This window comes from Sorghum bicolor, chromosome 2 (genome assembly GCF_000003195.3).
Source record: "Sorghum bicolor cultivar BTx623 chromosome 2, Sorghum_bicolor_NCBIv3, whole genome shotgun sequence".
In the NCBI taxonomy this organism is placed as follows: domain Eukaryota; kingdom Viridiplantae; phylum Streptophyta; class Magnoliopsida; order Poales; family Poaceae; genus Sorghum; species Sorghum bicolor.
The window spans coordinates 54,430,036-54,454,113 of NC_012871.2; positions in this window are offsets into that span (position 1 = coordinate 54,430,036).

Here is a 24,078-nt window from a genome sequence, read left to right on the forward strand (position 1 = left end):
TTGAATAATGCATGGTGCTCTTGAGAAAAAAATTTCTTTCCCGATGAAGTGTGGCCACTTTACTTTTCTGAAAAGTATAGACCTTAAAAAAGCAAGCATATTCACCGTAAGGTGAAGTGTGCCTACTTAGTCCCCGAGCCTGGTAGTAGGTGACGTAGGCACGTGGTGCCACGGTCTAAAAAGAAAAGTCCACGTAGAAATTCTGATACTGAGATGCATCGCAAGATGCATCGTACCGATGTAGTTCTCGAGCTTGCTGGAAGGCGAAGTATGAGCCTTGTAGCAAGGTCTAATAAATTAAAATTATCCAGTCTAATTCATATGTAACTGAGAAAAGAAGTCCCCAAGCTGTGGTCGGAGAGTAATCGAAGCAAGTCCCGAGCACAGTGCAGGGAGTGATTGATGAGTCCCTGAGCACAGTTGGGAATGTAATCGTGCTCGGTGGTCAGCACAGTCCCCGAGCATAGCATAGAGACTGGTCGACCAGTCCAAGAGCATGGTTGGGAACGTAAACGTGCTCGGTGGTCGGCACAGTCCCCGAGCACGGCGTAGAGATTGGTGGACAAGTCCCCGAGCATGGTTGGGAACGTAAATGTGCTCGGTGGTCGACGCAGTCTTCGAGCCCCAGCGTAGAGACTAGTCGACAAGTCTCCGAGCGTGGTTGGGAACGTAAACATGCTCGGTAGTCAGAGCAGTCCCTGAGCACAGTATAGGAAATAGTCGACGAGTCCCTGAGCGTAGCTTGTTGACTGGGCCAAATTCCTGAAAATTAAATATAGAGAATAGGTAGTACACGATGTATAAATAAACTCTAGATAAAAAATCAGCACAGAGACAAGTTTTAGATTTTTTTATAAAATTAGCACGAGTAGTTAATTCATCCTACAGCTTGTACCAGCTCTGGTCTAGCCAACAATCAGCATGAGGTGCGGAACCTTGGCACGCGTAGGATTGTCAGCCACACCAGAGAGCTACTGCCGACCACTCGGAACGCAGAGGACGGATCTCGTGCACGTGTAGGGAGGAGTCGGAAACAGTACCGGCTCTGGAAAGCTCGTATAGGAGAAAAAACTAGTCTGGCTAAACAAAAAGTTGTTTTGAAGGATAATGATGTTAACAATATTATGCCAAAAATAAATAAAATATTAGAAGTGCACTTATCTTTGGACGAAAGTCTGTTCGGTGGCGACAAAATTGTCCGGTCCTTAAGCTTTGTAATATGTTGTCCTGAAGGTTGTTGCGGTTGTCGTAGCGCCGTTCTTCGCGGCGATCATTATTGCAACATGACAGATGGTTAGAGCAAGCAGGTCAAACAACTTGGTCGATAGCCCGAGTAGATCGAGGTCATCGATCTGCCTCCCTTTGTAGCAGGGAAGTAGGTAACGCATTGTTGGCGCGGTCGGAGACGTTGCTGAAGTGGTCGGAGCCATAGCCAGCGTGGTTGGAGCCACGACCGACGTCAATGAAGAAGCGATCGGTGCAGATTGGATCTGCGCCTCCTCTATGGTCGTGGCGGTGAAGCTGTTGAAGCCACTGGTCTAGTCGACGATGAACGTGATGCCGCCTGCCATGGCCGCGGAGTTGGGGATGATGGCCATCTTGTTCATCTAGGAAGCTGTACGCACACCCCCTACCTGGCACGCCACCGTCGACGAAAGCTAGTCGGCAGTCTACCTTGGGGTATACCTACAATAGTAGTTTACCGGCAGATAGGTGCACAAGCTACGAACTTGATGGTGACGCAAGACACAGATAAGGATTTTATCTAGGTTCGGCCGCCGTGTGGGCGAAATATCTACGTCCTGCGTCTGATTGTATTGCTGTGGATTGAATTTGATTGTGTTGAGTTGTGTTGACCTATCCTCTAGGGTACCCCTGCCCCTTCTTATATACTTTGAAGGGACAGAGTTACAAGCAAAGTACTCTATTTGGTACAATATCTTGTAGCCTTACGATGCACGCCGACCAGCGTCGTGCGCCGCACGTCTTCATCTTGTGGGTGGGGCCACCTCTGATGGTGCGGCCCATGTCTATCCATGAGGGTATAGGGGTTTATACCCCTAGATGAACCAATCACAATAATATGAAGTCCAATCACTATGTGAAATCCAATGAATAATCACAATGGAGACACACAATTTTCTTCTGAGGTTCATGTGCTTGCCGGCACGTTACGTCCCCGTTGTGTCGACTAACACTTGGTGGTGTGGCAGCTAAGAGGTGTAGCACGAACCTCGTCCTCACTAGGACACCACAAGAACCAACCCACAAGTGAGGTAACTCAATGATATGAGCAATTTACTAGAGTTACCTTTCGGCTCTCCGCCGGGGAAGGTACAAGACCCCTCACAATCACTAGGAGATGGCCACGAACAATTACCAACTCGTGCCAATGCTCCACCGCTACTCTAAGCCATCTAGGTGGCAGCAACCACCAAGAGTAATAAGAAAAACCATAGCCAAATTGATCCTCAAGTTCCAGTAGATGCAATCACTCAAGCAAATGCACTTGGAATCACTCCCAATCTCACAAAGATGGTTAATCTATGAAGGAGATGAGTGGGAGGTGTTTGCTTAGGCTCACAAGGATGTTTAGTAGTCAAGAATGCCAAGAGAGTGAGCCCCAAGCCGGCCAGCAACTATTTATAAGCCCCTCAAACAAATAGAGTCGTTGGCTCTTTCACTGGTTAGAACACGAGGACACCAGACGCGCAAATAGGATCCACCGGATGTAGGAACAGAGCGTCAGGTGCTCCAGAAATAGCCATGTGTCCCCTACTTGAATCTCATACGTCGATCTCTAACGGTGATATTCAAACTATCGGACACGGTCAAGTAGGCACCGGACACGTCCCAGTACTCAGTGGACACGTATGCAGAGAGGTTATCAAAAGCGTGGGGTCACCAAACTCACACCACCGGACGTGCCCTGAGCGTCCGGTCTCTTACTCAGAGAGCGCTGCAAACACGCAGGGGCACCAGACTCACACCACCGGACGCTCCCTGAGCGTCCGGTGCTCTCAGTCAGAAACACTCGCACTCTTCCATGCTGACATCATGCATCACCAGACACGCCAACAATGTCTGGCTACCGTCCGATGCTGAGCGCCCGGTGCTTCCTTCACTTCTGCCAGAAACGAGAGCGCACCAGACACGTAGGAGCAGCGTCCGGTGCCTCCGAGGCCAACGTCCGGTGAGTGTCCCGCGACTTCTCCAAACTTTCCACCAACGCAATAGAAAATATGCATTTTATTTTCTCAAAAGCACTGAATCCCACCTCACAAGCTCAGCGGGAGGGAGAGAGGAACCTAAACCCCTCTCTACCCTTTACACTCTACCTCCTTCTTAAAGTGTGCCAACACTACCATGTGTGTACCAATATGTGCAAGTGTGTTAGCATTTTCACAATCATTTTGTTCGAAGGGGTTAAGTTAGCTCACTAGGTTCTAAATGCATGCACATGAACAATGACACCTAGTGGCACTCGATAACCGCTTAGCCAAGGAATTCTCCTCTTTATAGTATGACTATCTATCCTAAATGTGATCACACCCTCTATGGTGTCTTGATCACCAAAACTAAAACCCTAAGAAATACCTTTGCCTTGATCTCTGTTGACACTTACTAACACCACTTAGATACTAGGTTGTCATCCCCAGCATGGTGCCAGAGTGTACAAAGGTATTTATAAATATGGAGGCTCTCTAGAAAATAATCTATTCTATCCGCAAGCGCACAGATAAAACACCTCATTGTAGCATTTCACCAGGTAAGTATTCCAGGTATCGTTATTTATAATTTTGCCTAAGAGAACAAGGGAGATGAATAAAATATATCAAGGCATAGACTAGAGATAAACTTGCAAGAACATGATTACTAATGAGGAACTCGTCACACAGTCACTTACTTTGGCAGGGGGTAAGCCATAATAATGATGATAATAAAATATAAAGCCATGGGTAAATAACACAGCGATTAGAAAATAGACTACTCCTCATATATGTAAGGTGACGTCGGATTAGCTAGAGAATGGATTCTAAGTTATCTACTATCTACTAAGTCACAATCTACTCTAGTTATCTACAAAATCATGTATAGCAATAAAAGACTCTTCATTCATGTATAAGGAACATTGCTAAAGTAAATCAAAGCATCGTAAGACTTACTCCACAATACAAATTCTGCCTGTCCTATCAACGGAGGGTGGACTATATAAGAATCAACGAAGCTGTCCCTATCGCGAACTACCACACTACCCGGCCAATAGGATACATTTCCAGGTAAATAATATCTAAGCACCACGCCTACATATGATCTACCACTTAACTCCCACGTGTCAAGAGCTAAGCGCTTTGCAAACTTATACATAAACTCATTATCAATCATAACTATATCAAATATAGAACTAGAGCAAACTAAGAGCGTAGTAAATAGAGACATAATGCAATTAGAACAAAGTATTAGAGAAAGATATGAAATAATACCAATCTTTATTAACGAAGATCCGAATCCAGAGCGCTAGGATCTACTTCTCTAATTGCTATCTAATCAATCCTCTAAACTTGAAGGATTAGGGAGTAGCTAATTCTAATTCTCTGTGGGAGAGAAGTTCTAAAACCCTAACTTTGATGGCTACCTCTGATAATGATTTCTCCTCTCTCCCCTTGGGGTGGAGAGGCCTTGATTATATAGTCCTTTCAAGTGAGTCTGGGCCGACGGATCAAACCGTCATTGATCGCAAGGTTTTCCTTGATCCTTTAGGTCGGTGGAGCACGATCCAGGAGATTGGTTCTGATTGGCCCCGAGGCCAGGGCGGGCGCCCAAGGGGGGAGGGCGGGTGCCCTGCCCCCGAGCCCGTCCGGTCTCCCGTTCGTTCCCATGGCTTCTGGACTCTTCTAGATTAAGGAAAATTGTGCGGCACGTAATTATCTCGTTGTAAACATGACATGTGGGCCTTCTCTCCATATTTTCTGATAACCCCCTGCAGAAACAGACAAACACCAAAGCTGGTGGAATTCTGTCAGATAAAATCCTAATTCTAGATGTTTGGTGCATATTGATCCTTTTCCATGTTTAGTTGATGTTTAAATTTAATACTTAAGGACCGTCAACAAACTCCCCCAAGCTTACCCTTTGCTCGTCCCTGAGCAAACAGCTAAACTCAGATGGATCAGGAGTTGCTTCGATGTTTTCTTTCCTGACAGGCACACATGCTTTCATATAAAATTCTCCCAGATTAGAGTGAAGTGTCATGGGGCTTAGTACCTGCACTTAAGTCTTAAGTAATCGAAAGACAAAATAGTTAAGTCAAGCACTATTCCTCCTGTCTATACTTCACCTTTGTTCCGGAGTTTTGCATAAGTTTTCAAAAAATAAAACTCAGAGTTCCTAGCAATAATTATCTCAAGTCTCTCTATATATGGTATTTGTGGATCCTTACCAAAATATCACCTACCTATAGCTAACGGAATATTTAAGTGGAGCTCATAGGAGTGAAAAATAGCTCATACATATCTTGTCTAATCGAGCCATGGATCCGAAGGAACTCAACATGTAATTAAATCAAAATGTGCATGTGTGGTGGAGTAAATGATAGTGATGGTAAAAATGCATAAGTGAAAATAAAACTTACTTCTCATTGCTCCTCATATTGCTATCTCTCCTCTTCTTTGATCTTTGCTTTGGGAGAACATGGGCTATCTCTTTCTTCCTTTTTTTCAGGTGGGTAGTAAATACCCCTAATTCTACTGTCGGACACTTGTCCATTTTTTCCGCTCAGGTGGGCATCTTTCTACTCCGGACACTTATCCATTTTTACCTCTCGTCTCACTCTTTTTCTTTCTTTTCGAGGTTCCGGGCACTTGCCCCTTTTTATTTCCTCGCATATTTTTGCATAACCCATGCCTCTTCTGCATTGAATCTTTTTGGAGAGAGGGAATAACAACACTTGGGACAGTGAGTAATAATATTTTTAGCCGATTTTAATGAATTGTGGTGGATGGTGTAGTAGATGTGTGCCAGTGAATATCTTAATTTAACCACATGAAAAGTCCTAAGGGCCTACACAGCTCGATCAAACTTATTGTGAATATAAGTAAAAGATGTTATAGCAAGTATGGCTGTGGTAGGAATTTTGTCATGCTAGAAACTCATCATGTGATTTGCAAGTTTTCAAAATAAATCTCCAGAACTCAGTGTAGTAGGAACAAGATAAACAGCAACTCAAACTTTATATCATGTCCTTCTCTTACCTAGACTTTAGTTTTAGGTTCATGCTTCCCATAGATATTAAGTTTTAGTTTTTAGTAATTCCTGGAAGAACTCTAATATAAAAGCTAGGTACTCGAAAGTAAGTAAACAGAGCAACTGTTCATCATTTCCATCAAGCATCTTTTTGGTCTTTTTATTTTTCTAGAGATTAACATGGAAAATAAAGCACACTTATCTACACACTCTTTTTATTTTGTTTTCATATTTATAGAATGCAGTAAATTAAAGCAAGAAAATATTTATTGGGTTTTCTAAGTTTTTTTTTCTCTTTAAGATAAAATACTAAAACAGAAAAGAATAAATAAGAAAAGCAAATAAAAACATACTTGATGGAATGGGGAGAAACTCCCCCGAACTAGATGTGCTTGTCGGTCTTACTCAATGTTCCAAAATCGCATCATAGTGGTGATGTTGTCGTTCATTGTCGTGGTGTCTTGTCTCAGTTCTTGTACTGCAGTGGTGTGGTCCTGGTTCCACTTTTGTTGCTGTTCGAGGAGTCGTTCATGTTCCGCTTGCGTATTCTGGATGTCGAGGAGGGTGTTGTCGGTACGGGTAAAGAAGGCGCCGGCCTCTTGGTAGTAGTCGTTCGTGAAAGCATAAGAGGCGTCGGAGTACCGTCCTGCATCGAATTGGGGCAGGGGTCTGGACCCTGAAGCTCCATATGGATCAGTGGAGTACCTGCCCGTATGGAAAGGCAGGTTTGTCCACTGGTGATCTTGGCTCTCCGGCCATGTCTCCTGTGTTGGCTCTTGTGGTTGAGCATGTTGAACCCATGGGTCCCGAAGGACTCGGGGGTTGTAGTCACAATAATGCAGGTGCGCTGCTTCTTCCGGTCCGGGATCAGCTCCATACCAGGTGCGTTCTTGATGGGTGGTCATCCTTTCAGATGCCACTCGTTGTGGAGCTTTCTGGTTTACTAGTGTCACTGCAATCTCAATCAAATAATTTTGAACAACATAGAGGCCAAGGTTCGGGTTAGGTAACCGAATCTTGCCTTTATTATCGTATAACATATACATTATGTTCCCCTCTTTCTTCAACATCTGAGCTTGCCTAAATGTGTCATAGCCATGATAAATCCGTAACTCGTCTATGAATTCCAATGATGAGTTTTCTAGTAAATGAAGACTAGAGGCTAGACGAGTGATAAGTGAAGTACACCCTACAGGTCCCTGAAGACTAGGTATACTAACCCAATGAGAAACAAAAGTGTAACAGGTGAAGTGGGTACTTTATTTACAGCAGCATATAGAAGTTGCAAATCTCCTATTCTTACTTTTCTAATATCATCACGATGGAAAAGATTGTACCCGAGCCATTTGTGGAACATCTTAAGAGTGGGGTGTTCCATGTCGCTGGTTTGGGCTTGGCTATAAAACTCATCTCTAGATATCTCTCTCCAGAACTAGTGTCTCTCAAAATTGGGTAAGTCGGAGTCAATGTCTAAGATGCATCTTGAAGAGAAACCGAGATGGTCGCTCAGTTCTCTCCAAGACAACATAATATCCTTTTTGAACATCCGAAAAGCAATTCCCCTCTCATAATATTGTAAAGTGCAAAGAAATTCAAGGGTGTGAAGACGGAAACTCAGGTCAGTTATGTTCCAAAAATTTGTCCATCCTACCATCTAGAAAATTAAATCGAATTCAGTATCCATACCTATTTCTTGTAGCAAGAAAGGATCAAGAGTGGGGGTGTGAATGAAATCTTTATTCTTTAGCTTCTAGTAAACTTCCTTTTCCCTACAGGTCTTTAGTCCAAGGTCTCCTATCTTGAGAAGGACCTTGACTTGTGGATCAGATGAAGATGACGGAGCTTGCGTGGGTGTTGGGTCAATGCTCATCTCTGACGGGTGTGAGGAATGTCGGGATGAACTCCTTGTACCAATGTTCTTGAGGACCTTCCCTGCGTTCTTCACCTTCTTAAACATCCTATAGACAAAAGTTGACACACACACAACTAGTGGAAAATGTGAGAGAGAAAAATGTTAGTGGTGAGCTGTCCAAAATGTCAGTAGTCCAGGGGTTAGTCGTTCAAGACAAGTTTTTATTTTGGTAGCACCTCCCCCTAAACAACTTTTACTTCCGCTCTGGACAGCGGGATCACTACTTACTAGGTGAACCTCACTCTCTCACTTAGAGACTACCAACCTCTCTTCCACTCTTCTCTACTCTTCTTCTTACTTCACTACAAGAGCAACTTCTTTGGAAACTGAAACTTGCGTGGTTTTCTGGAATACTTGTGTGAAGAAGTTGGAGGCAGGAAGTGGCAATTTATAGGAGGAAGGGGGGACAGGGCAGGCGCCCTCTGTAGGCATCAATGTGGGCATTGGCAGTGCTCAGAAATGGCCTTCAAAGGATGATGGATACTTTTGAGTCAGGACTCATGTCTAGTACCACGAAGTCTACTGGTACAAGGAAATCTCTTATCTTGACTGGGATGTTTTCAGCGATGCCCAACGGGTGTCGAACTGATTGATCTGCTAGTTGCAAGCACATTGATGTTGGTTCTAGGGTCGTATGCTCAAGCTTCTCGTAGACTGATGCTGGCATCACACTGACACTTGCTCCGAGATCACAAAGTGCATTGTTGAAGTGTTGCTTTCTGATCGAGCAATCAATGGTGGGACATCCTGGATCCTTCTTCTTCCTTGGTGGTTTGTTGAGGATGGCCGCACTACATTCTTCTGTTAGCTTGATAACCTTAGTGGTGGGCAGTGGTCTCTTCTTGTTAAGAATATCTCTGATGTACTTTGCATATGTGGGTACCTGTATGGCATCGAGCAGAGGTATGTTGACATATAATTTCTGAATGACCTCTACGAACTTACCAAACTGCTCATCCAACTGTAGTCCTCTGTTTCTTCTGGGAAATGGCAAATAGTTGGTGTCATAAAAATCTTTCCTCATTTCTCCAGTTCTTGGTGGTTGTAGCAGATCTTCTGCTTCAACTGGGCTTTCTTCTTCTATCACTGCTGGTTGCACTGGTGCTGATGTTCTCTATTTCTCTTTTGGGTATGGGGGATCCCTGGTGGCTTTGCCTCCTCTAGTAGTTATGTTCTTTACCTGCTCAATGTTAGTGGCAACAGGCAATGCAGCAGCTAGCTTTATTAATTTAAGCTCTACCCTTTTATTAAGAATGTTTTGCTCATCAAAGGCAGTTAATAGAAAATCCATTTTATTGTGTATATCTTTTAGAGATGATTCATTTATGTCTAGCCTTTGTTTAACTTCATCATTAGTTATTGTTTGTTGAGCAATTATATCTTTTAATGAAAGTTGCTTGAAAGTATTACCTGAATTCATACCTTTGCTATTGGGTTGACTCGAGGTAGGTCGATATTTGTATGCTGTCTCAATGGCCCTTTGATCTTCTTTGAACTTGGCCCTCTGGTCAATCCAATGGAGCAAATTTTCTATCTTGGTTGATAATGCATTTACTTCTTCTGGTATTTCTTCAGTTTGATGACATTGTCGAGCTTTATCTTGGAACCAGCTTTGGTTTTCTGCTATCTTATCCAAAAGTATCTCTGCTTTTCCAATTGTAAGCTCCAAGAATGATCCCTTAGCAGATGCATCTAGGCACTCACGAGCCTTCTGGGATAATCCATGATAGAAGGTCTGCATAAGTAACCATGTGGACATTCCATGATGAGGACAATCTGATATGTATCCTTGAAAATGCTCCCATGCTTCTGAAATGGTTTCTGTCTTCTGCTTTTGGAAACTGACAATATTTCCTCTTAAGGCAGTTGTCTTGCCCATAGGGAAAAACTTTAATAGAAAGGCATCTGATAAGTTCGTCCAGTTGTTGATGTTATCTTGATGAATGTAGAACCACTTCCTCGCTTTCCCTTCTAGTGAGAATGGAAAAAGGTGAAGCAGTATGACGTCTTTGTCTACTCCGGTGATGTGGATTGTGCTTCCAATCTCTAAGAAATTCTGCAAGTGTGCACTAGCATCTTCATGTGCCTTTCCACTAAATTGTGTAGCTTGTACCAAATTGATGAGGCTTGACTTGAGCTCGAACTCGGGTGCTCCTTCTTCTACTGCAAATCTTGGACCAGTTGGAATGTTCTCAAGGCTTGGAGCAGAGAATTCTCGTAGGGTCTTCTGTGCCATAGCTTCATCAATTGGTAGCTAGGTTCTTTTTTCTTTCTTGATCGCTTTGGTTATGATGATGAAGAGTTGAATGTACCAAAGTCAATCCTGATATACCCTGTATAAAAATATAAACATGGAAAAACAATAGGGTGAAACTGCCAAAGCAGAGGTGCCTTGTTATGATTTCTCACTTAGTAGCTGTTTTGTGCAATTATTTCTCTATAGTCTAGTCTAATATTTTATGTGAATAACCTTGACTGACTTCCTCACTTTCCTTACCGTTCCCCCATCTTTCATTCCCTTTTGTTCCCCTTTTGCTCCCCGGCAACGGTGCCAGAAATGCTTGTTGACACTTACTAACACCACTTAGATACTAGGTTGTCATCCCCAGCATGGTGCCAGAGTGTACAAAGGTATTTATAAATATGGAGGCTCTCTAGAAAATAATCTATTCTATCCGCAAGCGCACAGATAAAACACCTGATTGTAGCATTTCACCATGTAAGTATTCCAGGTATCGTTATTTATAATTTTGCCTAAGAGAACAAGGGAGATGAATAAAATCTATCAAGGCATAGACTAGAGATAAACTTGCAAGAACATGATTACTAATGAGGAACTCGTCACACAGTCACTTACTTTGGCAGGGGGTAAGCCATAATAATGATGATAATGAAATATAAGCCCATGGGTAAATAACACAGCGATTAGAAAATAGACTACTCCTCATATATGTAAGGTGACGTCGGATTAGCTAGAGAATGGATTCTAAGTTATCTACTATCTACTAAGTCACAATCTACTCTAGTTATCTACAAGATCATGTATAGCAATAAAAGACTCTTCATTCATGTATAAGGAACATTGCTAAAGTAAATCAGAGCATCGCAAGACTTACTCCACAATACAAATTCTGTCTGTCCTATCAACGGAGGGTGGACTATATAAGAATCAACGAAGCTGTCACTATCGCGAACTACCACACTACCCGGCCAATAGGATACATTTGCAGGTAAATAATATCTAAGCACCACGCCTACATATGATCTACCACTTAACTCCCACGTGTCAAGAGCTAAGCGCTTTGCTAACTTATACATAAACTCATTATCAATCATAACTATATCAAATATAGAACTAGAGCAAACTAAGAGCATAATAAATAGAGACATAATGCAATTAGAACAAAGTATTAGAGAAAGATATGAAATAATACCAATCTTTATTAACGAAGATCCGAATCCAGAGCACTAGGCTCTACTTCTCTAATTGCTATCTAATATGTCCTCTAAACCTGAAGGATTAGGGAGTAGCTAATTCTAATTCTCTGTGGGAGAGAAGTTCTAAAACCCTAACTTTGATGGCTACCTCTGATAATGATTTCTCCTCTCTCCCCCTGGGGTGGAGAGGCCTTGATTATATAGTCCTTTCAAGTGAATCTGGGCCGTCGGATCAAACCGACATTGATCGCACAGTTTTCCTTGATCCTTTAGGTCGGTGGAGCACGATCCAGGAGATTGGTTTTGATTGGCCCCAAGGCCAGGGCGGGTGCCCAAGGGGGGAGGGCGGGCGACCTGCCCCCGAGCCCGTCCGGTCTCCCGTTCGTTCTCGTGGCTTCTGGACTCTTCTAGATTAAGGAAAATTGCGCGGCACGTAATTATCTCGTTGTAAACATGACATGTGGGCCTTCTCTCCATATTTTCTGATAACTCCCTACAGAAACAGACAAACACCAAAGCTCATGGAATTCTGTCAGATAAAATCCTAATTCTAGATGTTTGGTGCATATTGATCCTTTTCCATGTTTAGTTGATGGTTAAATTTAATACTTAAGGACCGTCAACAATCTCTATAGGGTTTTATTTTTCTCTTTCTTCTTTTCCAAGTTGAGCACTTGATCATCTTGTAGTCATCACCATCATTAGCATGATCATCACTTGCTCCATCACTTGGCATGTACCAACATCATTAAGTCTACACACACTTAGTATAGAGATTAGTACTAGGGTTTCATCAATTACCTAAAACCAAACTAGGGCATTCATAAGGTCTCGCAAGACTACAAGCTCCTCCAATGTACAACAATGTGTGCACAAGCATTGTGCCTCACTAACACTAGGCCTAAACCTAGAGCAAGTATTTTTAGAAGTTGTCTAACTAACCTAAGCACTTCGCAAAGCACCAACACTAACCATCAAGTGATCTTTAAGCACTGTGTGAAGAGCTCTAAAATGGAGCAACCACTCTCTAGATATGTTTCTAAACTCCCACGCTAACCAAATAGCCACCCAGGGTGGTATTCATAGTCCCCAACTCAAAACTAGTCATTTGTATTTTGTTCCTGTATTCACTAGGACCTAGCGGTCCAACTGTGAGGAGCTCTAATGATTACTTCAATCTTCACCTTCAGCCAATGGTCCCACATGTCATTTACTGTGTTTAGCAGTCCAATTGCTTTGTGTGGTCCAACCACTGTGCCTGTTGGTATAATCAACATGTGTGGCGGTCCAACCGTGAGGCATTTAGCAACCCAAGCTCCTTTCTTGCTTCTACATGCTTTAGTATTTTTTGGCATAACTTTTAGCTTTGAACTTTGATTTTCATGATCTTGGCTTAACTTTGTTATGAAGAGCACTGCACTTTGAACTGATATCATATTAATTTAAGCAAATCCAGTTGTCGAAGTGATCTTTGAGAAAGTCCTTGCGACCTATCAATTTTCCCATCAAGTGTTCTCATAACCAATATTGTCAAAGTGATCTTTGTGTTGTTTTATGATCCAAGCCTCTGACTTGCCCATGTATTGTACTTGTAGTTCACGCATGTGCTCATCAAAGTATGGCAAGACTATGCTTGCTTGTTGGCAACAAGGTTGTCTACAAGTATATGTTTCTCACTGATCATAGGAACACCCACCTAAGAGATATCTAGATAGTATGTGCAAAACTCATTGGCCTTCTTTGTGTCCATCTTTGAACCATCCACCCTTTTGGTATGAATCTGTTTTCAACATACTTCCCTAAAACATTCATCAATCTCTTAAAAGGAAACATCTGATCCAAGTACATTTGCCCGAGGGCTTTCATCTGGTCAACTAGATGAAAAATAAAATGGACTGAGATATCAAAGAAAGTTTTAGAGAAATGAATCTCAAGCCTACATAAAGTCTGAACTATGTATATCTTAGTGCATCTTGTCCATTTTGTTCACATCAATGGCACTTTGTGAGATAGAATTGAAGAACAAGCATAACTTAATGACAGGTCATCGACCTTGTTAGGGACAATACCCCTATGCGAAACCAACAACAACTAGGTCATCATGACATGACAATCGTGGATCTTCATACTACTCATGTTGAATTTTGAGTTCTCTCATGTTCAATGGCCTCTTCGAATTTGCGTGCTACCTAGTAGGTACTTTGAGTTCATCAAACAAAAAGAAAAATAACTTCATTTTTTTCATCCTTCTTTAAGATCCATGATGCAACCTAAAGTTTGTTCTTTCCATTCTCAAGAGTGATGGCTTGTAGCTCCACCCTGATGCCCATATATATGATAGAGAGAGCGAAATTTTCTTTATTCTGCCTCTCACTCTTCCCTTGTCTACCAAACCCTCACTCTTCTTCTGTCCATTGGTCTAATGTCAAACACTTTTATCCTTCTTACTTTGAGTTGAAACTACAAATGATGCCACACCACCGATGTCAAGGTATCATCTTCCTAGCCTATTTGTGTTGTTTTGTGCATGCAAGCATGTGGTGCACCTTTCGCTTTTCTTAAACTCACAATATGTACACATAATAGCCACCTATTTAAGTTGAGTCAATCTTCTGTAAACTTCTCATATGAGTTTCAACCTTTGTATTGCACTAATTTTAAGATGGTCCTTTCATTATGCTCCATACTTTCATGCTCATACTATACCACACGGTCTTCACTTCTGTTAGAAAAAAATAGCTACCATTTTAGTCATATACTTGATTAAAATTCAATGTAGCAGAGTATGGAGCTCACAAGGTCCCACACCGAGGTTCAATGGTCCTTCGTTTCGGACATCTCTTGCTATAATTTGTTAACAATGATTCGGGTCACACACCATGCTACAAGGGCTAGCACGCCCGAGGCCACACACAACCTAGCACGTAGTGAGGATGCCCTAAAATAGCAAGATCGACCAGCAAGTCTATCAAGCTAATATGATGCCCATTCTTCACCTCGCAAGCTCGTCGACAACTCGCAAGAAGAAACATTAGGGACGAGCACAAGGTTGCTTTAGGGTCGGCCAGATTACCAAGAACGCCAATAAATCTCATTAAGAGAAGTGCTAGGACGCGATTGGGTAAAATGAGTAGTAGATGTGTTTTTGACTAAACTAGGTTAATGCCCGTACGTTGTTACGGGTTTTAAAATCCACATACTTTATATTTCTTCATTGTTATTTCATTTTTTCTGTCTATATTCTTCCTTTTTTATTTCTTTTCAGTTTTCGTTGTTCGATTTTATTTTATTTCATGTCCTTTCCTTATTATTTTTTTGTTTTAATTTTACCTTTTATTTTCTTTTTCTTTTGGTTTTATTTTTATTGTTCTTCCTTGCTTTTATTTGTTTTCCTTTTTTCTTTTCAGATTTTTATGTTTCTTTATTCTTATTTTATATTTTAATTCCTTTTAATCTTCTTTTTATCCTCATTTAAATTATTTATTTATTTTATTTGCTCTATGCACTTTTTATCATTTGTTAATCATGTTTGTTTTTATATTTTTCTTCTTAGTAATTTTATTTTTTATTTTTATTTTCTATTTATATATGTGATGTTTATGTAGTATATTTAGTGTTCTATGTTGTGTTATGTCATATTTACGTAGTATATATGTGATGTTCTATGATATTTCTTATGGTGTTCACTTAGTATACATGAAATTTATAATAGATATGATGTTCTATAATATATTTAATGATGTTCTATGATGTATTTAGTGATGTTAATGTTCTATAAATATATTTACGATATTTGAAAAGTAACCCTTTGACATTATTTGAATTTTTTTCTCCATTTTGTGTTTTTATTGTTTTCTTATGCTTTTTACTCTAGATTTTATTATTATTTTTATGTATTTATGTGTTTTTATGTATATTGTAATATCAATTTCATAAACCTAAAACCAAAATACTATTCTTCTAAATCGATAACATTTTTTTACAAAGACAGAACATTGTCTGTTGAATCTAGAATATTGTCTCAACTTAATAAAATAAAATATTTTATCTTTATAAGATAAATATCATTAATAAAATTTTATCTAAATATATCAATGTGTGATCTTGTTTTGAAGGATTTGTTATAAGAAATTTAATGGTGCAATCGGAATTTAATTTATATCTTCAGTTCAAGAGTTATGACTTTTTTTAATTCGATAAACAATTTTGTATGGGTGGGTGAGTGGGGCCTGGGTTGATGGGATAGTCTATCATGACACACGAAAATGGGAGTTGTGGCTTCACCATGGATGTGGTAGACGAGTCCTCTCCATAATTTTTAGTTGTGGAGATAAGATAAATATCATTAATAAAATTTTATCTAAATATATCCATGTGTGATCTTGTTTTGAAGGATTTGTTATAAAAAATTTAATGGTGCAATTGGAATTTAATTTATATCTTCAGTTCAAGAGTTATGACTTTTTTAATTCGAAATTTTGTATGCATGGGTGAGTGGGGCCTGGGTTGATGAGATAGTCTATCATGACACACGAAAATGGGAGTTGTGGCTTCACCATGGATGTGGTAGACAGGTCCTCTCTATAACTTTTAGTTGTAGAGATGTTAGAGACCTCAATTTACAGTGATCCTCTAGTATATATATATGATCCTCTAGTATATATATATATATAGAGGGGATGCTCTTATCCCGTAAGAAATATCTTCAAAACAAAATCTACAAATTTCCCATAACAAAAAGTAAATTTCCACGGGATAAATTCAACCTTGACTCAGAATAGGAAAACTGATCTCGCTAGTTTTCATGGGGCTAGGCTCGGCCTATTAGACAGACGCACAGAGGAAAACCAATCTAGCCAATCCTGGAATTCGATTAGGCTTGTGTTTTGGCAAGTTCAATGCCTAAAACTTATATATCTTCTTCATTTGAACTCGAAAAGAGACGATCCAAATATATCTTCTGATCCTCTCAATGAGAGGAACATAATAGTAGAGTCTGCTATACACTTTGATACATTTTTGCTATCAATATATGGCCCCTATTTTTAGGTGAGGTTCATAGAATAGTAACTTTTATTTTAAGAGTGATACATGTACTGTCAATTATTTCGGCAGCACCGAGACTTTTTGCCAAACAATTTAGAAATATTTTTTTTCAAATACTTTTCATTAATTGCTCTTGGGAGATGATCACCTTATTGCAACATCTTAAGCATATGTGAGTTTCTAAATATTTCTTTGACCACTTTATATTAACCTTGCTAAACTTGTTATTCCTCGTCCTAAGCGGCAAAATAATTTTCCACACTAAATCCTCAACTTGGAAAGAATTGTTTTTCACTGTTTTTGTTATAATCCTAGGCATCTCGAGCTGTCTTTTTTTATTCCTTTCAGAGCCTTTAGAGATCCACGGCCGTGGCCGCGGCGGCAGAGCTTTGGTAACATCCTACCGTGCCATGGGGGGCAGTAGGCAGGGCGAGGATGACCGTGAACGCACGATAGATGAGGGTCGCGCGTTTTCCTGCCCTTTTATGTTCGGCACACGTTGGTAGGAACACAAACAAGTGGGACTAAAACGGCAATTATCTAGCTGTATATGTGTTGGCGTAGGAGTCCAGACTTATAGTATAGACGGACTTAGGGGATGTTCGGTAAGATGTGTTAAAGTTTAATAGGTATTGTAGCATTTTCGTTTTATTTGGTAATTAGTGTCCAATCATGGTCTATTAGGCTTAAAAGATTTGTCTTGCAAATTATTCTCTATCTATGTTTTTAGTTTCTTAAATAATCAATATTTATTACTTAACGTATGTTTCTAAATATTCGATTTGATAAGAGTTTAAAAGAATTAGAAGCAAGGCCTTAAATTATGTATTCTCTGAATACGTAAAGATTCGTCTTGCAAATTATTTTCTCTAAGTCCGACGTCCATGAAGAACAATAGGCGGCGGCGGCGACGTAGGGACAACAAGCCCAAGGTGGCCAAGCCGAAGACGGTCGAGTCATCCCCGATCGGAGGGGCAACGTCGACGGCCGTGCACGACGTCCCCGACCATGTCCTGGAGGTCATCCTCCTCCGCCTCAACTCGCACGTCTCCCTGATACGCGCTGCGTCCGCGTGCAAACGGTGGTGCCGCGTTGTGGCGGACGCTGGATTTTGAGCCGGATGGCGCCTGGGAGATCGCCGACAGCCGCGACACCCTGCTCCTCCTCTCTAAGTCGGAGGAGGGGTGGACGACATGGAGCAGCAGCGTCAAGAACCCTGATCTCGTCGTGTGCAGGCCGCTGACACGCAGGTACAAGGCAATCAGTGTGCCGATTGGAGCCGGATCGGCTGGCAGGCCGCCAGTGTCTCGGCTTTTTCCTTGTCGAGGGCGGCAGCAGCGGTGTCGGATCAACCGGCAGGTCAATCGGCCTTTTCAACTTCAGTTTCATCGCCGTGTTGCCAGACTACGGTTAGTTCACTCAAAAACAAAAAATTTTAAATCTCGTGGCACATACACAGAGCATTAAATATAAATATAAATATAAATTAATTACACTCTGTAAATTAAGAGATGAATCTTTTAAACTTAATTACTTTATAATTAGATAATATTTATTAAATAAAAATAAATATCATCCAAGCGCCCTCCACAAAGCTGTGCCGTTCGTCCTCAACCTCAAGGACGCTGCTCCTAGCGCCGCCGGTTGCCGGTCTTTGGCCTTGTTGAGTTGAGAAAAAAGTTATTTTTGGCTACTGTAGCACTTTTGTTTATTTGTGACAAATATTGTTCAATCATGGACTAACTAAACTCAAAAGATTCATCTTGCAAATTACAGATAAACTGTGTAATTAGTATTTGTTTTCGTCTACATTTAATACTTCATGCATGTGTCACAAGATTTGATATGACGGGAAATCTTTGAAATTTTTTGTGAACTAAACAAGGGCAAGCGAAAAATCGAGGAGATACAATATGGCAAGGTCCCCAAGTGGCAATGGCAAGCTCTGGCTCCTCTCTTAGGGGGCGTTGTGTCTGCAACATGGTAGAGGCCAAAAATGTTGTTGCATGGCAAGAGAGACGACTGCCTGTGCGGCAAGAGCTGCAACTAGAATAGATCGATTGTATAGCTGAATCAGATTTGTGAAGACTAAACTGAAAGATACAGTAGTATTGTTCAGAGCTTTGGAAAATAATATCTATCAGCTTGTGTAGATAATCTTCTTCCAAACTGATTCCAATGCAACATTCAATCATCGCATCTAGCAGAACATTCAGTCTATACAACATTCTCAATCAACAAATTCAAGTGTCATTGCTACTGCTCTAGGCACCATAGGACAGATCCTAGCACTGCTCTGCGCATGGTTTCTACTGCTCTACCTTCACGACGCCTTCTGCTTGTCCCCGCTAGAGCACTAAAAATTGAGCTCTTGGGTGTAGCTAGATGAGCTCGAGCTTGCACAGGGGGAAGGCGTGAAGGAGGTGGGCGAGGCTGAAACGTTGTATGCCGGCAGTGTCCAGGATAGCGACAGTGTGGCCCTCGACGACGGGGACGGCAACGGCATGGCCCTCGGCGGGGGGACGGCGTCGGCGCGATCCTCGACATGATGATGGAGACACCATGGTACAAGGCCCTCGACATGATGATGAGGATCATGGACTGCAAGCAGTGGCGTAGCCAGGATTTGTAGTTATAGTGATCTATTGTTTACTTTTTTTAACCACTATAAATTTAATACGTCGGTAGACAAGTATATATGAAATATAATTAGAAAAAAAGGCCATATGAGTTAATAAAATATGCCAATATAGCTTTCTCAACATAGAATTGAAATATTATATACCCATAATAGTTGAAGAAAAATATGTCACTACTACTTATCAGGCTCGCGCCTTCTATTAGCCATGAAAAAATGTTGATGATCTTATATTCACTCAATTATAAGAGGATATCCCGCCTAATACAAATCACTAGACAATCATCCATAAGACTATCACCCATCTTATTTCTAAACTTATTCTTGATAATAGCTAATGCGTGATGCATTAGGGTGTGTTTGGATTCCTGCATATGGGTGAGCCACGCCAGCGTGATGCAGCCAGCCGATGTTTGGTTTCCTGGACCACCCCCCCAACCAGGCCCTGCCCGTGCAAACAGCCCCCCTCGGCCAGGCTCGGAAGAAACGTGGGAGGCGAGCGTTTCCATCGGGCCAGGCTCTCGCGGTGCAGCTCGAGGGCGCGCGTGGGGTGAAAACTTGGCCGGCGGGAGCTCGCGCCATCTCGCTAGGGTTACCGTCCCTTTTCCCGCCATTCACCGCTTATATATCTCCTCCCCCGCCGCCTTCCTTCTTGGTTGGTCTCCATTCGCTCAGCTCGAAGCCTCCGTCAGGTGTTCATCTTCTCTTTTCTTTGTCTCGTTGTTCATCGATTCAAGCCAGCCTAATCTTCTTCCTCCATCGTTGTTTTGCAGCCTCCCTTGTTCTAGATCTGAGCGCGTGCACAGGTATGTGTCTCCATGATTTCGTCTCCATGTTTGATGTTCTTGTAACCCTAGTAACCAATTTCATCTCACTTGTTGCAGGCTTTCCAGATCTGTCGTCCTTTCTTTGTCCGTCTGTTGGGTGCCCAACAATAATGGTACTGATGACCATCTGTTGCATGGGGATGACAATGCTGCTTGGGCTCATACAAGGGATGAAATTGCTAATCACATGTGGGCAAACAAGGGAAACTCTCGCATCTAGTATGTACTGCAATGTGTTTGTTCTATGTACTCGAGCTTATCTGTTGGTGTTTGTAATGAATAACAACAACTGCTACTGTTCTATCTTTGCTGAACTATGTTTGTAATCTTTGATGCATTGAACAATGTGCAATGATGATTTATTTTGAATTCTGATGAGGCATTGGACAACATGCTATGATGTTTTGTTTTTTGAGCTACTCTTCTTTTGAGGCATTGGACAAATGCAATGATGTTTTTATGATGCTACACCTTACCTGAGGCTATGTACATGAGCAATGATGATTGTTTGTATTCTAATAAATCTGAGGCTTTACACATGTGCAATGATGTTTATCTATTACTCTAATTTACATGAGGCTTTAGACATGTGCAAAGATGATTGTCTCTTATTCTGAGTGGGGTGTCCTGCTAACTAATTAGGATATGGCTGAGGACATGAATGACCCGGATGAGCTTCTCTTCCCTGGCCTTGTTGTCGATGTTGATGCTTTGCCTGGTCAGAATGGTGTTGCTATTAGGTCTGGTGCTAGGACTGGTCTTGGGGCTGGTGTTGGGGCTGGTGGTGTTGGCGCTGGGCTGGTGTTGCTGTTGGTGTTGGTGCTGGGCCTGTTGCTTAGAGGAGTGCCATGAGGTGGACAAATGTGAGCTCTGGCTTTATCCTTCGCCATATGTGCCAGTTGATTGCAACTGGGGTGAGGACTGACAAAGGGTTCAAGGAGGTCCATCTAAATCAGGTTGCTAGGGCACTTCAAGAATTCAGTGGAAATGAGGTGACTGGTACACATATCTACAACCACTTGAGGAAGTGGAGGCAGAAATGGATTAAGATCTCCAAACTCAGGGAGCTTAGTGGTGCTTTGTGGAATGAGGAATGTTCCATGATCGTGCTTGAAGAAGAGCACTACAATGGGCACATCAAGGTATTGTCTGTTGATATTTGTTAACGCCATCAGGAAATGATCCGCAAGCGTACGGATATCGGTGAGCACTTCACCCGGGAGGTTATCCAGAGTATCGTATTTATATTTTTACCACTGGGAGAAAGCGTGCATCTGACTAACCAAATCTATTGCTACTACCCTTTAGGCTACAAAGAATGTGATTCGATGTGAGCGATGTATAGAGAAGACTACAACCGTAGTCTTGTTCTAACCTTGGTAAGGATGATCTACTCTTCTATTGGGGAGGCTCACGGAATCTAGACACCACAAAGGATGTTCGACCCGCACCTATAAACCCTACCCATCCTGCTAACGAGATGTGGGCTGCAAAGGTAACTCGGAAATGTCACGTTCCTCGCTACTACCACGGTCTAGCTAGTCAGGGGATATCTATGAGTACCCTAGCCCAAACACCACGTTTACGCTAGCAATGATTACTCTAAACTCAATCGGAAGAGATTAAAGTAAACTCATAAACCAAAGAATAATAAAACAAAGAACTTACTAGAATTTAGAAGTCGAAATACTGAAAAATCCTAGGAGCAAGCCTCGGGTTAGGAGACTTCATCCCGCAGGTACAACCTCGGAGTAGACACCGACAGGCCGGGCTTCCTCCAATCTACACCTCCACTCTATCTCTCTCAATCTAGTAGAACTTAGAAGAACTAATTCTACTCTCACATTGGATGCTAAGCCCTAAGTCTATGTAGAGGAAAGGTTATCCTTCGAGGGCACCTCTCAACTCTATGATGAACTTGTTCTCCTCCAGGGGCCAGGGGGTCTGCTTATATAGTCCCCTCAGGTGAACGTGGGCCGTCGGATCAAACCGACATTGTTTGAATGGTTATCCTTGATCCTTTAGGTCGGTGGAGCGTAATCCGCGAGACGATACCTGATTGGCCTCTCCAACAGGGCGGGCGCCCAAGGGGGGAGGGCGGGCGCCCTGCCCCCGGGCCCGTTCGCCTTCCCATTCGTTCCCGTGGATTCTGGAGTCTTCTAGATGATAGAAAATTATGTGGCACGTTAATATCTCTATGTAAACTCAACGTGTGGGCCTTTCTTCCATATTTCCTGATAACCCCCTGCAGAAATAGACAAATACCAAAACTCGTGGAATTCTGTCAGTTAAAACCCTAAGTCTGGGTGTTGGTTGCATTTGGATCCTTTTCTTTATTTATTTGATGATTATATTTGGTACTTAAGGACTGTGAACAAACTCCCCCAGGCTTACTTCTTGCTCGTCCTTGAGCAAGGATGGACTTCAAGAGTTTCTGCAGTGGTTTCATGCCTTAAAAGTACAAATGCGTTCAAGCAAGATCTCATCTCTGAGTTAGAGTAAACTGTTAAGACTTAAAACTTACTCATTTTACCTTTCACCATGGACCTTGCAACCGTCACTTGTGTCTTGAGTAGTTAAAAGACAACGGTCAAGTCAAGCGCCATGTCTCTTGTTCTTTGATTAACTATAGCTCTGGAGTTTTTGCAGATTTTCAAAATAAAACTCAGAGATTCCTTGTATGACTCTCTCTAGTCTCTCTTTTGTGGTATTTCTGGATCCTTACCAAGGCAGTGATGGTATATGCCTTCTCTCAAAGTATGTGGTATTTGTGGTACGAGGCATAGTGACATTGCCTTCTCTTTCATCCTACTCTAATAAGGTTTTGGTATCTGGAGCTCATAGGTGGGAGACAGATAATACATACTTACAAGACATTTATTGCATAGTCAAACCATGGATCCAGAAGAACAAGTCAATAAGTCAAATCAAGATGTGCACGTGTGGCAAGTGAATGGTGTGTGGTGATAAAAATGGTGAAAGTCTAATTCTACATTTGCTCTTTTTAGGGGATACATACTTTTCTTGCACTTTGAAGCTTTTTGAGGAGAATGAGATGCTCTATATTTTCTTTTTCTTTTCTCTCAGGTGGGTATCTTATACCCCTAATTCTACTGTCGGACACTTGTCCATTTTTACCTCTCGTCTCACTTTTTCTTTTCTTTTGAGGTTCCGGGCACTTGCCCCTTTTTATTTCCTCATATTTTTTTCTCTTTCTCTTTTTCTTTTTTTAGAGCACTCATCTTCTGAAATTATATAGCAAGTGGTAGTAACCAAGATAACTCAAGCATTTATTTCACAGGGAAAAATACAAATAGGAGAATGTTTTTGGCTATTCTCTCCCGGATTAGGAGTAGAATAATTTTAGGTGAATCTGGAGATGGAATTGAGTGGATGTATGTGGATGCGTACTTCCGGAGTAGAAGTAGCATGTATGAGTGAACGTGCAAGTGGATCTTGATTTTAACCGCATGACAAGCTCCTAACGGTCTACACAGTTTGACCACACTCAATGCTCATAAGCAGTAAAAAGTAAATGTATGGTTCATAGCCTAATAAGCATGTATATATGGCTATGGTAGGATTTTAAACTCTCATCATACAGGAACTCATCATGTGTTATTTTAAAAATTTTCAAAGATAAAATTCTCCAGAATTCTAGCAACTCTAGGAATAGATAAACAGCAGCTCAACCTTCCCATATCGTATCCGTTAACGACCTAGACTTTAGATCAAGTACTCTTCCCACAAGTTCAGGTTTAGAGCAGGTTTAAATTATAACAGTTATACCTAAACTTGAGAGAGAGCTCAAACTTGAAAACTAGGTACATGGCAGAGGAACGATTTATCATTTCCATGTGAGAGTTTATCATTGAAATTCAGTTTGGCCTAGACACTTTATTTATTTATTTAGCAAACTAAGCAAAGATATAAGCACAAAATTTTCATTTGGGTTTTCATGATTATGTATCTTT